This window comes from Festucalex cinctus, chromosome 21, assembly GCF_051991245.1.
Source record: "Festucalex cinctus isolate MCC-2025b chromosome 21, RoL_Fcin_1.0, whole genome shotgun sequence".
Classification (NCBI taxonomy): domain Eukaryota; kingdom Metazoa; phylum Chordata; class Actinopteri; order Syngnathiformes; family Syngnathidae; genus Festucalex; species Festucalex cinctus.
Genome location: NC_135431.1, coordinates 10,447,463 through 10,460,903, shown reverse-complemented (window position 1 = coordinate 10,460,903; position 13,441 = coordinate 10,447,463). Strand labels below are relative to the sequence as shown.

Sequence of the window (13,441 nt, the reverse complement as noted above, 5' to 3'; positions counted from 1 at the left end):
CCCGTTTAGACTGATGTTGATGTGGGGGGGGGCAGTCCAACAGACAAGCGCGGTCACAGGCTGTTAAATGCGCTCTAATAAGCAAAGACGGGCTTAAATAATCAACGTATATCTGTCTTGTGTGTCCTGTTTTTGGGACGCTGAAGATGTCCAGTGTTGGGTAAGTTGTAAACAAACTACTCAGGTGCATTTAGGAGTAGGCAAAGTATGGCTGACGGGCCACAGGCGGCACACTTTGTTCTTGAATCAGGCCCACAGAAGCTTTTACATGATCAAACATTTCAGCCATTAAAATAAACATTTTAACCTGGCCCATTTGTCCATTTAATAAATCAAATTGGCCTGATTTAAAAGTTCAGAGAAAAGCATCATTTACTTTAACATTTTGCTCACGCTGCCATGTTTGAGCAGCTGTTTTGATGAAAAAACGCAGATAACGCATAATCGCGATATTGACCGTGTGAATGGCGGCTTAAAGGAGAGGTCGATGCGGGTCTGAGGGGAACAAGGTGGAGCGAGAGAGAGACGTTATTACGCAAAATAGCTTTTGTTTGTAGTGGTGAACTGCAAAGAGAAAGCTAAACAAAAAAACAAATGGTTTTATCGCTCCATCATGATAAAGACACGAAACCAACCTGCATTTTTTTGTAAGAACATTTTCTTCACTTAAGGACTTGTGTCTATTTATTTAAAGGGGAAGTCAACCCCAATTTTTTTTTTTTTTTTTTTTTTGTGCAGCCCCACTAGTCTAAATATGGCATTCTGGTTAATATTGTGTTTGTGGCATATGAGTTAAGCAGCAAAATCCAGCTGTTTATCCATTTCAGGGGGCAGCCATTTTGCCACTTGCTGTCGACTGAAGATGACATCAGCTAACAACCAATCACAGCGCAGCTTCAGAAAACAGGTGAGCTGCGATTGGTTGTTGCCTGAGCCCTGAGCAACTGATGTCATCTTCAGTCGACAGCAAGTGGCAAAATGGCCGCCCTATAAAAAAATGGCCGTATTTTGCTTCATAACTTATATTCCGCAAATATAATGTTCATCAGAATGTTATGTTTAGATTAGTGCGGTCACCTATGACATATTATTGTAAAAAAAAATGAGCCAAGCTCAATGTGATAACTAAATATGTCAAATTACTTTTGTTTTAGCCTTTAACTTATGAACTCTGGGTCACTGAAAATGTATTTTTCAAAACTCGGTGCATCCAAAGAGTTTTTTGTTTCTATCCAAAAACAAACTTGTGGATACTTTTTTTGTTTTTAATTTTTAAAAAATAGATAATTCATCATCAAATAAAAATCATTCTTAAGTCTAATAATAGTTTCTTTTGACTTGTTTCCCCGGTCATGACAAGCCAACCCTTAAAATTGAGGTTTAACAGCATTTTTTTTTTTTTTTTCAATTACACATTACCTCCGCCCCGAATGCATTTCAATGGCTATGATATATGGATTTCTGCTATTCACAGGCAAGCATAGTCCCTATCCCCCCGCAAATAGCAGGGGTCCACTGGATGTGAAAAGGTTTTTATAAAACATAATTGTACGGTTCCCTTGTAGCCTTAAAAAGAGCCCTAAAAGTTTAGAAATGTAATACTACAAGTTGTGGTAAAGTGTAAATATTGCCTTAAAACTGGGGGCTAGTGACTATCAAAATGAATTTGTTTTAGTTCATTCGTCTGATAACCTAAAGGACTAAGTAGGTTTTTGGCACCAGTGAACCCTGAAACCTGCTGTCGGTCAATGGGGCGGTTTTTAGCGCCCCCCCCCCCCCCCCCCCCCCCCCCCCTCTCCTTTCTCTACCCATCTTTATCCCCTGCATTTGTTTTGATCCTTCGGGGGTCATTAGCCAGGCTAAATGTTTGTCTGCGCACAAAGGGAGATGGTTAATATGTTTCAACGCTTCCATTCGTCAGCTCATTGCGCGTGTCCGTGCGTGTGAAAGGGGAGCTCAACGTCTCAACTGGCATTTCAAGACTTACAAGCATTTCAACACCTCTGGCGGGGGGAGGCCTTCCGAGTGCGTGTTTGCGTGTGCATGTATGTTTTTGCGGCTGAATGCATTCCACCTCCAGGGTTGGCTTCCCAGCCGGCCGGGGTCGATATATCACACCTGACATCATCGGCGTGCGGTTTGGAGGCGAGGGAAAATGGAACGTTAGGTTTCCTGCGAACATGCGCCGTCTTGTCCGTTGGTTCCACTCAGATTAGCTTGACTTACGAGTGCCGGCTTCGGGGCGAGAGAAGAAAGGGAGCGAGAGGCCGGTTGGCGTTGTTTACCCGAGAGGTGAGAAGGAGGAAACCAGAGCCATAAATTTGGAGTCAAATGTTTGTGTTGACAGGAAGCGGCGTTGTGATGATATCGCTGGTGATTTGCTGGAGCCGGACCAGGACAGGAAGTCAGCAGTCAGGGAAAATGGCGGTCCTTACAGCGTTTAGCTAGCAGTGGGCAAAGGAGCCATTTGTCTCCGTGACGAGTGGTTCTTTCCTCCTGTGGCTCAGCCCATTTGTGGTATTCAAACCGGCAGACCAGAATGTCTCCAGTTGTGGCGTTTGCTTCCTTCTGAGATGTCAGTACGAGTGCAGTTTAACAATTACTTTTATATGACTCTTATGGAAATAGAAGGAGGGTCTGTCAAGTAGATTTCACATTTCACGATCTTACTATAACACAACCTGACTCTTACAGTTTTAGATCCCAATTTAGACTGTCATGACTGGGTCATGCCAGGGTTAAGTTTGGGTCATGCAAGGGCATGACAGGGTTATGTTTGGGTCATGACCGTGATATCAAGTCTCTGTTTTGAACTGATGTAACGGGCATCTAGTTTCAACTGGTCTTAAGCTCTGTGATGTCAGAAGCTATGTGATGTCAGGAATCTTTAATCTCTTTAGCTGGTCAACAGCCAATCAGATAATACCATGTCAGTCCTGTTACCCACATGTCTAGCCACAGCCAATCAGATGGAAGCGGGTCTGAGAAGTGTGTTTTTTGTCGGATTATTACCTCTGTTTCTCTGTGCACCTCCATAGCACAAGTTAGCTTCGCGTCTCGTGATTCTCGATACATTCTCGTTTGTTTCTCGTCTAGTCAAGTTTGTTCTACTCCTCTCGACGTTATGCGAATAAAGTGTTCAACTCTTATTAGTGTCTTTGCTTTTGGGATCCAACCTCAGAACATAACAGGTTATCTATCCCAAGAGTCATTCAAACTGGTAATATCTCGCACTTGGCGCCAATTTGTCAGAACACTGTGAGGTGTAAGTATCATCAACCAGAACTGAACCTGGGTCACTTTGCCACCTTTGCCAAATTGAGCACTTCATGGAGCGTCTAACACAATTAATGCGCCAACTCAGAATCAGAATCCTCGCTCAAATATGGTGGAGGAGGTGGTGGCCAGGATATGGCGGGTATGAGAGAAGGTCGTGCTTCCTCAGCAGCCGCAGGAAGTACATCCTCTGCTGGGTCTTTCTCAGGATGGTGGGTGGACTCTCACTTCACTAATTTCCAAAGTCTAATGCAAAAGGTGCCATTTGTCCCAAACTGGAAACCTTTTCGACAACCTTCTGGTTCAGCATCTCACGTTTGACACCAATTTGTCAGGCAACTCTGAGGAGTAAGTGCCCTCAGCCAAGTTTGAACCTGAGTAACTAGAGTTTACCACAACTTGTAGTAAGCCAGCGGTGTCCAAACTACGGCCCGGGGGCCATTTGCGGCCCGCCGTCCATTTTTTAGTGGCCCCCAACATATGCTAAAAATGGCATTTGACTCAGTTCAAATAAAATAAAAACAAAAATGTTTGGAGATGGTCAAAGTAAGAAGGGAAGGTGTCGAAAAACACAGGTGCTATTAACCCTACTGCCATATTACAAATAAATTGGTTTATATACTGTAGCATTTTTCTAAATATGCAAAAGCACAAATAAATTATTTGTACAATTTTTAGGACTAAACACAATTTCTCTTCATAACATTAGGTGGCCCTTGCGTCAGTCTGATTTTCTGTATGTGGCCCTCAAATTGAAAAGTTTGGACACCCCTGCAGTAAGCAAAGCATTACATTTCTGGTTGAAGTCTCAGAAACAAATTACAGCTCCTTAGCAGTATTAGATTTACAACATTTGTACTTGAATGCTTTCCCTTGTCGCGGAGGTGTTGAGATGGGGGTCATGTTGCACTTTGTACTGACATGCTTTCGTTTTCAAGATGATAGCGGAGGTCAGACTGAAAGTTCGACCTCCCGCAAGGCCCGAGCTGATAAGACGGTTAGTATGTAACACACGGAGCCGACCCCTGCCGCCCCGCTCGGCGATTTGGTGACTTTGACGGCTGCCACAAAGGACGCGTCGGGCACCGGGTGCAGCGTGACCGCCGGCAAGGTCGTGTGCCAGACGTCGCGTGCTGCTCCATCTGCTCGCGCACGCCTGCGACGGGATACCTGTCAGCAATGGCGGCTCGGATCATCTTTGCTGCTAGATGAAGTGCAGGGAAAGAGTGCAAATGAAGCAGAAGGGCTTCAAGGTGGAGGGTGGAGGGGGGTGGTAGCAATGGGGGGGTTGTTGCCCGGCGACTGTCCTGCGTACTCGTCTCCCGGCCAAATGGCTCATTAGGGCGAAGGATGTGAGGACATTGTTGTATGCAGACGATAGGCCACACCACAAACATCCTCCTTTGTTTCGAGACGGCTTTTCTCGATTGACACAGACGTTATTTCACACCTCTTTCAAACCACTGGTTCCGAATTTGGACTTTGTTATCCTTAATTGTGTCTTGAGATGCAAATGAACTGTAGACTGTAGAAGCCGGCACTGTAATACATACACTAGATGGCTTACAGTGTTTTCTGTACTTTTCTCTGGGGTGGAACCCCAAATCTGTTTAAATTGGAAAATTGCTTTTTATTTAAAAAAAATAAAATAAAGAAGTGATCAAATTGAAAGAAATAATTGACTTAAACTACATTGAGATTTGTATCAAAGAGTCTTTTATTGGAGAGATGCATACTCCTAAATGAAAAATTGACGTACAAAAAAAAGTCTGTTGAAGCATCATGCTAAACCTCACAGGTAGTCCGCAATTGAAAATTTAGTTCCAAAGGTTGCCACAATTTTGCTATTTTATAAAAGTCAGATTTTGAAGAAATCTTCCCAGAGATTTTATCCGCCTGGTTTGAATCTATGGGTGCTTCATTGAAAGGTGTTCAAGATGGAAAGTGAAAACAGGGCTTTGTATTATGCTGCTGCCGTGGCGATGCGCTGTTTGCCAAGGAAAAATATGATTTTGATGGTCTTAAGTGGGAAATATATGAAGCTTTGATATAACTAACCAATATTTTATTAGTTTATTGCACGGGAAAAAATATATATATTAGCATATATTGGTACGGAAGCATATTGCATTCACTTGAAGAAGAAAAAAAAATCCTGTTTTTCAAACTATTCTTTTTTTTTTTTGGGGGGGGGGGGGGGGTTGTTTTTTAAGTACTTAAAAAAATAATTCTGAATATTTTTTTTCTGTTTTACTGAACATTATTTTCTGTCATTAAATACATATTACGAAAAACGGAAACAAATTATTCAGGAAAAAAACAAGGGAAAAATTACTCAGAAAAAAAGGGGGGGGGACAGGACATTATTAAAAACAAACAAACAAACAAACAAACAAAACAAAACAAAAAACACAGAAATAAAATATATATATGAAAAAGAAAAAACAGCATAGCCGATAGCCCATACATGCCAGTGCAAGCCATTGAAGTCACAGGGCGGCCATCTTTTTACTCCCACCTTGCGAGCAGACTACTGTATAAAGTATATGGTATACGTACAGATGCATATGAGCTGTATATGTCTCATCTGTACGTATACCGTATAGTTTGTATCTCCGAGTGAGATGGGTGGAGCAAGATGGCCGGCGTGTGACTTCAACGGCTTGCACAGGCGTGTCTGGGCTATCGGCTATCCAGTCATATATACACATCAGTGGTCTGCAATAAGACACTTGGAGTTCAGAGGTTTAAAAAAAAACTAAAAAATACTCCGAAAAACAGCAGTTGGTGCTGTTTTTTGGACTATTTTTTTTTCTTTTTTTTTTTTTTTTATAATGCTTTTACCCCTGTTTTTCTGAGCAATTTTTCCTCCTGTGTTTCTGAATATTTTTCCGGAATATATATATATATATATATATTTTTATGACAGAAATTTTTTTTTTAGTCTAACAGAAAAGAAATATTCAGAAAAACAGAAAAAAATTAGTCAGAAAACTGTTTGTTTGTTTGTTTTCGAATGAATGCAATACGCTTCCGTATGTTAGTCTATGCCTCCTGTATTGCGGATTTTGTCTAGTTGTGGGCATGTGGAAGGTATCGCTGTGATGAACAGGGCTTTACTGTCGTTTGAACTGGGAGAAAATGTTCCTCGCTGGTCCCAACAGACCACTCCGTCTTGCCATCATTGATCATGCTTAGCTGTCAATTGTCGCTCTGCTTTGTGAATAGATTCCAGTAGCCTACAGCCATTTGACCTTTCTGGCGTCCGCAAGGTCACCCCACCCACCCCGGAAAAAATAAACTAAAATCTTCTTCCTCCTGTCTCTCTTCTTAAAAACTCTATCATGTGGTCCTCTAATCAATTAAGCCCCATCTGACATTCCACTGGTGTGAGGTCATGCCAATGTTTCCTTGAGGGGTTTTCTCCCTTGACCCTCACCCACCCCTTCCGTTTACCCCCCCCCCCCCCCCCCCCCCCGCCCCCCCCCCCCCCCCCCCCCCCCCCCCCCTCACGCCAGAGTGTCTGTGCAAGCATGTGGCGGTTGATTAAAGAGCTTTCATTTGTGCTTCTGGACATGGCTAGAAAGAAGCAAATGTTTTGTTTTGTTTTGTACGCTGGTTGAATACAGGTAGCAACAAGGACATTGTCCAAATGATCTTGAGGATTGTAAAACGGGGTACAGCGAACCCCATTCATCAGACTCGTATGCGATAGGTGGCCTAACTTGAAATTGTGGGCATTTCATTCAAAGATGCTTAACTCTTTGACTGCCAAAAACATTTAATAACGATTAGTAAAATCACGATGTATGCCGCCATAAACGGTAAATGACGTCAACTTTTTTTTTTTTTTTAACTGCCTGGTCAATGGATTGTGGAATCAAAAACACTAACTATGGCCAGCAGATGGCAGAATTTTATCTCTTTTCAATGGGCTGTCGGTATACGAAATTACAATGAAACATGACAGAATCTGATGAAATAGAACCTTTTCAAGGATGACGTGAATGATCAAAGCCTTTTTCATTTCAAAGTTTTTTTTGAAAATGTGTGGCAGTAAAAGAGTTACGATGATCAGTGAAAGTAAAGCTTTTTTTTGGCTTTTTATTATAAAGCTTTTTATTTGCTGTTGCCGTGGTGACACGCTTTATGCCAAGGAAAATTGCGCTGACTTTGATGTTAGCATTCATGAAAACATGAAACATTGAACAGTCAGCATTCACAAGGAGGGAAGTTTTGTACATGTTCAACATGTTGGTCAAGAAAAACTATCAGTAACCATTAAAGCTGTTGGTAAATGTCAGTGGGATATGGGCTTATATTTCTCCTTAAATATTTTAATTTTTTTTTTAAAATATAATAGACTCGATTTTCTCATCTTGACAGTAGGCATGTGCCAATTACCGGTTTGACGATTTGGGCTTTTCGAAAGTCAAGGTTTCAATTACTGCCAAAATTGTTCATCGTCAATATTAATGATTTAATCAAAGTTCCGCTTGCAATATGATTGGCTGCTCGCGGAGCTCGCTAAACAAGCAGTCTCTTTGAAGATAATTGGAGAGGACAGCATGGCTCAGTGGTAGAGTGGTCGTCTCCCATCCGTGAGGTTGTGGGTTCGCTCCTCACCCCTGGTGACCATGTCAAAGTGTCCTTGAGCAAGATTCACGATTTGCTCCCAGTGGACATGGCGGCAGCCGTGTGAATGTGTGAATATGAGGCATCGTAAAGCGCTTTGGGCACCATATGGTGTCGATAAAAAGCCATTTGCCATTTTAGAACAGTGGTTGAGCAAAGAGGCGAGGGGGGAGCAGTTACACAGGATGGGAGGAGGAGACTTTTTGTCATTACAAAAAATAAAGGTGCCAGCAGTTCCTTGTTAGCCCTAAGGACAACATATGAGAACCCTATAGGTCTGTTCTAAAAATAGCTCACCAGTGATTGTGCCACTGTGACTTTACTAGATTCATAGTCATTTCTTTTCAGTATTTTGCTGAACGTTTTCAGAAATATTGTCATACAAATGTAATGTCTTCACTGCTTGCCTGAATTCAGCTGCGGTAGGCTCACTAGGGGCCTGAATGAGGATGAGCGCTATAGAAAATGAATGACTGCATGGATAGACACTGTTCAAATTGTATGTTTTTAAAAAAAGAACACGCATCATATGGCGCACATGACACTCAGACACTAATGAGAGGGGTCCAATGCTATCTATCAATGAAAAGTTAAGATAGTATATCACGTTCTTGTTTACCGCCTCACATCCTCTCTGTGTGTGTCCCGTGATTTGCATGAGGCCCACAATCAGGCTCAGTAATCACAGTGCTAAATTTAACAGCGGAGGGGAATCAAAGGCCTTGTTATCTGCTCATAATGTAGATTCTTAAACTGCGCTGTGATCTGATCAACATGTGGGTGAAGAGGGGGCAGGCCCGAAACATCTGCACGCCTGCTGGCCACACGGTGGGGTAGGGGGGCGGGACTTCATTCCAATGGCGGTTTTTACATGCAAGGGAGCTCCGGAGAATAGATAGAAATGTTTCGAGTCAACCTCTCGCCCTGGGTGACGACTTGCTCAGGATGCGGAAGTTGCGCCTCAGAGGCCCAATTGTGTCCAAGTGGGAGAAAAAGGAGGAGGAGGAGGAGGGAGCGTTCGGGGGGGTTGAGGACGGATCGGAACAGGAAGAGCGATCGCCTATGGCAAACGAAACTTCCTGTCAGATCCGGGTCACTCGGTTGCAGCGTGACACTTTGGAGGGGGAAATGGTCTGTAATCGCAATAATCAACGTGATTAGCGGGAACAAGCCGCAGCTTCAGACCTGCAATGTGGAATCTTAGCCACCCAGGCTGCTGCTGGCCCATAAGCGCCCTCAGCATCCCTACATGGGAACATATTTCACTTTGGGACACTAGTTGATTTAGGGTTTAGAGTTTTTCTGATAGAACATCATTGATGTGATCAAAATCACAAGTCAAGTTGTCAGCATCATCAAAACTTTATTAACAAGCAATATTATTGGGTCAATCAATATAATATGAACCATCATGACAAGTGATTTTTAATATAAACACTTTACATTCAACTGATATAAAAATGTAAATAAATAAATAAATAAATAAAATGAAAAAAAATCAAGAATGTACTCACCCTTTGTCCCATGACAACCTGACTAATATGCAGTGGAACGATGACTGCCTTCGAGGTTCGGCTCTTCACATTAGGACAAAACTCAATGGACATTCTATGTCCTTCTTTTATTGTCACAGTCAATCAACAAAAAGTTGCACATTAACTGGTTCGGTAGTTTCATCACATTTTTTCTCTCTGCCATCACCAATTAAAAAAAAAAAAAAAAAAAAAACTCAAGAAAAGGCACAACATGCACATTTCATTCCAAAAACAAACATGTTGGGTTCATTGAATTGTCCATAGGTCTGAATGTGCATTTGAGTGGTTGTTTCTATACAGTGCGTTTGCTGTGATTGGCTGGCAACCAAAGTTGGCTGAGATAGACTTCAGTTTGCATGTGGCACGAGTGCTTTGACTTGGACACCAAATCTGCGTTTGCATATTTGTTTACCATTTATCAACCAAATATCTGTAATATTTATCATATATAATGTCAATAATGACATGACAGCAATATTCTTTTTTTTTTTTTCTGGCATGACAGCAATATGCTTTATAAATTATTTTGTTGATTTTGTGATCTAAGCTGACTTTTATTATTATTAATAATAATAATAATAATAATTTACTCAAACCTACAGGATCCCTCGCACTCCCCGCATACGTACATACGTCACACTGTGACGTTCAGTACACACGACTCTTATTCTGTCTCACTTGAATCGGAAAATTCGGATTCTCGCATGTAAATCAAATCAAACTTTATTTATATAGCACCTTTCATACATTAAAATATTATTATTATTATTATTATTATTAAATAATAATGATGATGATGATGATGATAAACAGCCAAACACATACACACAGAAAACATAAAAATAAAAAACTTGGTGGGGCACAGAGAAACCATGTGAGGAAAGGCACCCAGGAAACACTGGAGCTAAAAAAAATAAAAACAGTTAAACAAAAACAAAGCTAAAAGACAATATGTAAAAGGAACTGGGAACTGACAAAACAAATAAAAGGGGTTAAAAAGAACATTTAAATGCCAAATTAAAAAAGTGTGTGTTGAGCCTCCTCTTAAAAATATCAATAGTTTCTGCGGACCTGATGCTTCCTGCAGGCTATAGGTGAGGACCATAGTGGCTAAATGCAGCATCACCGTGTGTTTTGGTGCTCACCGTAGGAAGAGTTAAAAGGCCACTGCCAGAGGACGTCAGGATCCGCGATGGTGATACCATAAAAGCAGGTCAGATCAATAAGTTGGCCCAAGACATTTAAAGACTAATAAACGCAACCTTAAAATCCATCTTGAAAAAATGGATGAATGAATTTTCGATTGAAGCATACAACCAACAGTTCATTTGCCTGTATATGGTGCAGTCTTCCAATGAGGCAATTGTCATAGTGTGTGAACACGTTTGATGTTGTGACCACATTTAATCGTGAATGGTGGGAACACGAGAGCCACTTCCTCCTCAGCTGGCCCAGAAAAGACGCCAACGCTGCGCGACAAATAAATAATTCCTCCAGGGGAAACAACTCCCTGAAAACATTTGCCGCTATTAGAACATCCGTCATGACATAAAGAAACTGTGTTGTCATATTTTAGGATGAAGCTAACGCTAATTTCAGACTCATCGGTCCGCCTCTGCCCCGCACTGTCATGCAAGTCGGCGTTCTCCGACCATCCATCTCTTGGTGTCTAAACAGCTTGTCAATCAAAGCGCCGGCACTTCCTGTTTACCTGTCCCATTGACCCTCTCCGCCTTTGGAGAGCCACCGGCGCTGAGTGCCTGAGGACAAGCACTCACGCGGCGCGCTTCAAAGTGAAGGCAAAGTTGACCCAGAGTTGAGCTTCCACAGGTTGCCCCGTCCTGTCCGCCGTGGCGGCGTTCAGATAAGAAGGCCGCTTCCTGGGACAAACGTATGCGTACAAAGACACAGAGAGAGAAAAGGGGATGGGAGACAAACAGTTGGAGCGTTATCATTTGTTTGAAAGGTGACTCGGTGCGCTGGCTTGGGTGTCAGTTTGTGTTGGGGATTTGCTAAATGGTCTTTGTGCTGTCTATGCTACTGAAAAAGAGGAGATCCCTCAGTATCAACCAAACAAGTGAGGTTGCTTTCAACTCGGTCAACAAGGTACACACTAATGACATAAAATATTTGCGTGTATGGATTAGGGGTAGTGCTGTCACGACCAACTTTTTTAAAAATTCATTGTTCTTTATCTTCTGCACGTATATGCACATATTACACAAACATCAACAAATTTAAATTTAGCCTCTGCTAAACGATTAACAGTCGTGATTAGCATTAGCCCCAAATAAACTCGACTCACTTACTTATTGTACTTTTACTGAAAATCATTCATTGTCCAAGAATATGAAAAATCCAATTTGATCAAAATATTAAATGGTAAATGGCGCGCACTTTAACAACGCTTTGTCTTCATCATGTTTGCTAGCTTAATGTATTCTCGTGTCTCGTTCAACCATATTGAGTTGTCGAAGCATACTAACAGCACAAAGGTTTTTTTTTTAAATAAGTTACTTTATGCTCCAGAATCCCACACCGTCACCCTGATGTTTTTCTTTGGTTCCATCCCATTTTAAATCCATAAACGTCAACTGGCTATTGTGGCTTCGTACTTGATAATGCGACTAGCAAATGTTACCCGAGCCAGTGGTATTGCAAAGTGAGTTTGTTTCTAAAGCCCGCCAACGGCCATGTTTCCAAACTTTCGTCTGTTAAGTGTGTTGTGGCCAACTGGGTCAATTTGACTCGGTTATTGCACATTTGGTGGTGTAAAACCGTAAAAATAGTCCTTATAGCAAATGCTGGATGGCTTTGCGTGAAAGCTACTTGGAGGAGTGGGGGGGGGGAAACTTGGAGCGGGTTGCCGTGTCGGCAGGAGTGAGCCTTCCTGTTGCTGACACACATAGGGCGGCCATCTTACATGTTTGCTCCAATACATTCATTAGAATTTTGACGTGGATTGTTTTGTTACAAACATAAGACGTGACAATGCTAATTTTCTCACTTTTCAGTCTAAAGAGACTACAAACAAACCCTAAGAAGCATCTTAGTTAGTAGTGGTGAATTCTGGTTGGAGTCTGTCAGCAATAAGTGTCCGCGCAGAAACGCGTAATATTGGTACTCGCAACTTCCAGGTGCCACAAATGTTTTTATTTTTGTGGTCGACCCAACCGACTTGGTCGATTAAACCCCCCCACCAGTTACTGATTTTGGGCTGATACTGGCATTTTTTCAAGGTATTGAAATATAAATAGATAAAATTCCCCAACCAACAAAACAATGGCAGATAATTTTAAAGAAAGACATATATACCATTATCATATTTTTCCTTAAAATTGCATGCAATTAATGGCAATTTTCTATTCATTTAATTTCTAGTTTCTGATTGTAAAACAGTCATGACTGATACTTTATAATATAGAAAATGAATGGAAGGATATAAAATTATTTTTATTCTTGCATGATAGTTAATTTTAACATTCTTAACTCTTACTTAAAACATTGTCTGTTAGTTAATTCATTTTTTATGATGGCCACGGTCATGGGTGGACTCGTCAGACCGTCCATCATTGAAAAAATTCCACTCTGTGTCCTGTTTGGGGTTCCAAATCACCACAATTGAGTGCGGTCTACTTCTATTAAGTCAAGACATTCCTCGATGTCTGCGCCCCAGCGTGGAAGTCGTCCGGGGCCGATGGAGTCCAGTATTGACCGCCCTGTGAACTGAGAACATAATGATTGTTCTGTTCCTGCCATCTCTCAGTGTAATAGTACTGTAAACTAACAGCCCCCTGAGCCACATTGCCTCGCCGCCTCGGCATTCCGACAGCAAATTAGGGAGGAAAACTCAAATATTCGCTCATCTGTCAACGTGATGAGTGAAAGGGGAGCGAAAATGGGGTGGCCATTCAAGCCTAATGCGTTTCAATTAGTGGCTAACTGTTAAGGGGAAAGCGGATGTCCGATTCAAGGGACGCGCGGGTCATCGGTGA

General features: G+C 41.8%; 1 protein-coding gene across 4 annotated transcripts in view; it reads left to right on the top strand.

Annotated features, from left to right (window-relative positions):
• The window catches only part of eva1aa (eva-1 homolog A, regulator of programmed cell death a), a 282,265-nt gene that overhangs the window by 143,462 nt on the left and 125,362 nt on the right, over positions 1-13,441 (top strand). The window lies entirely within an intron of this gene.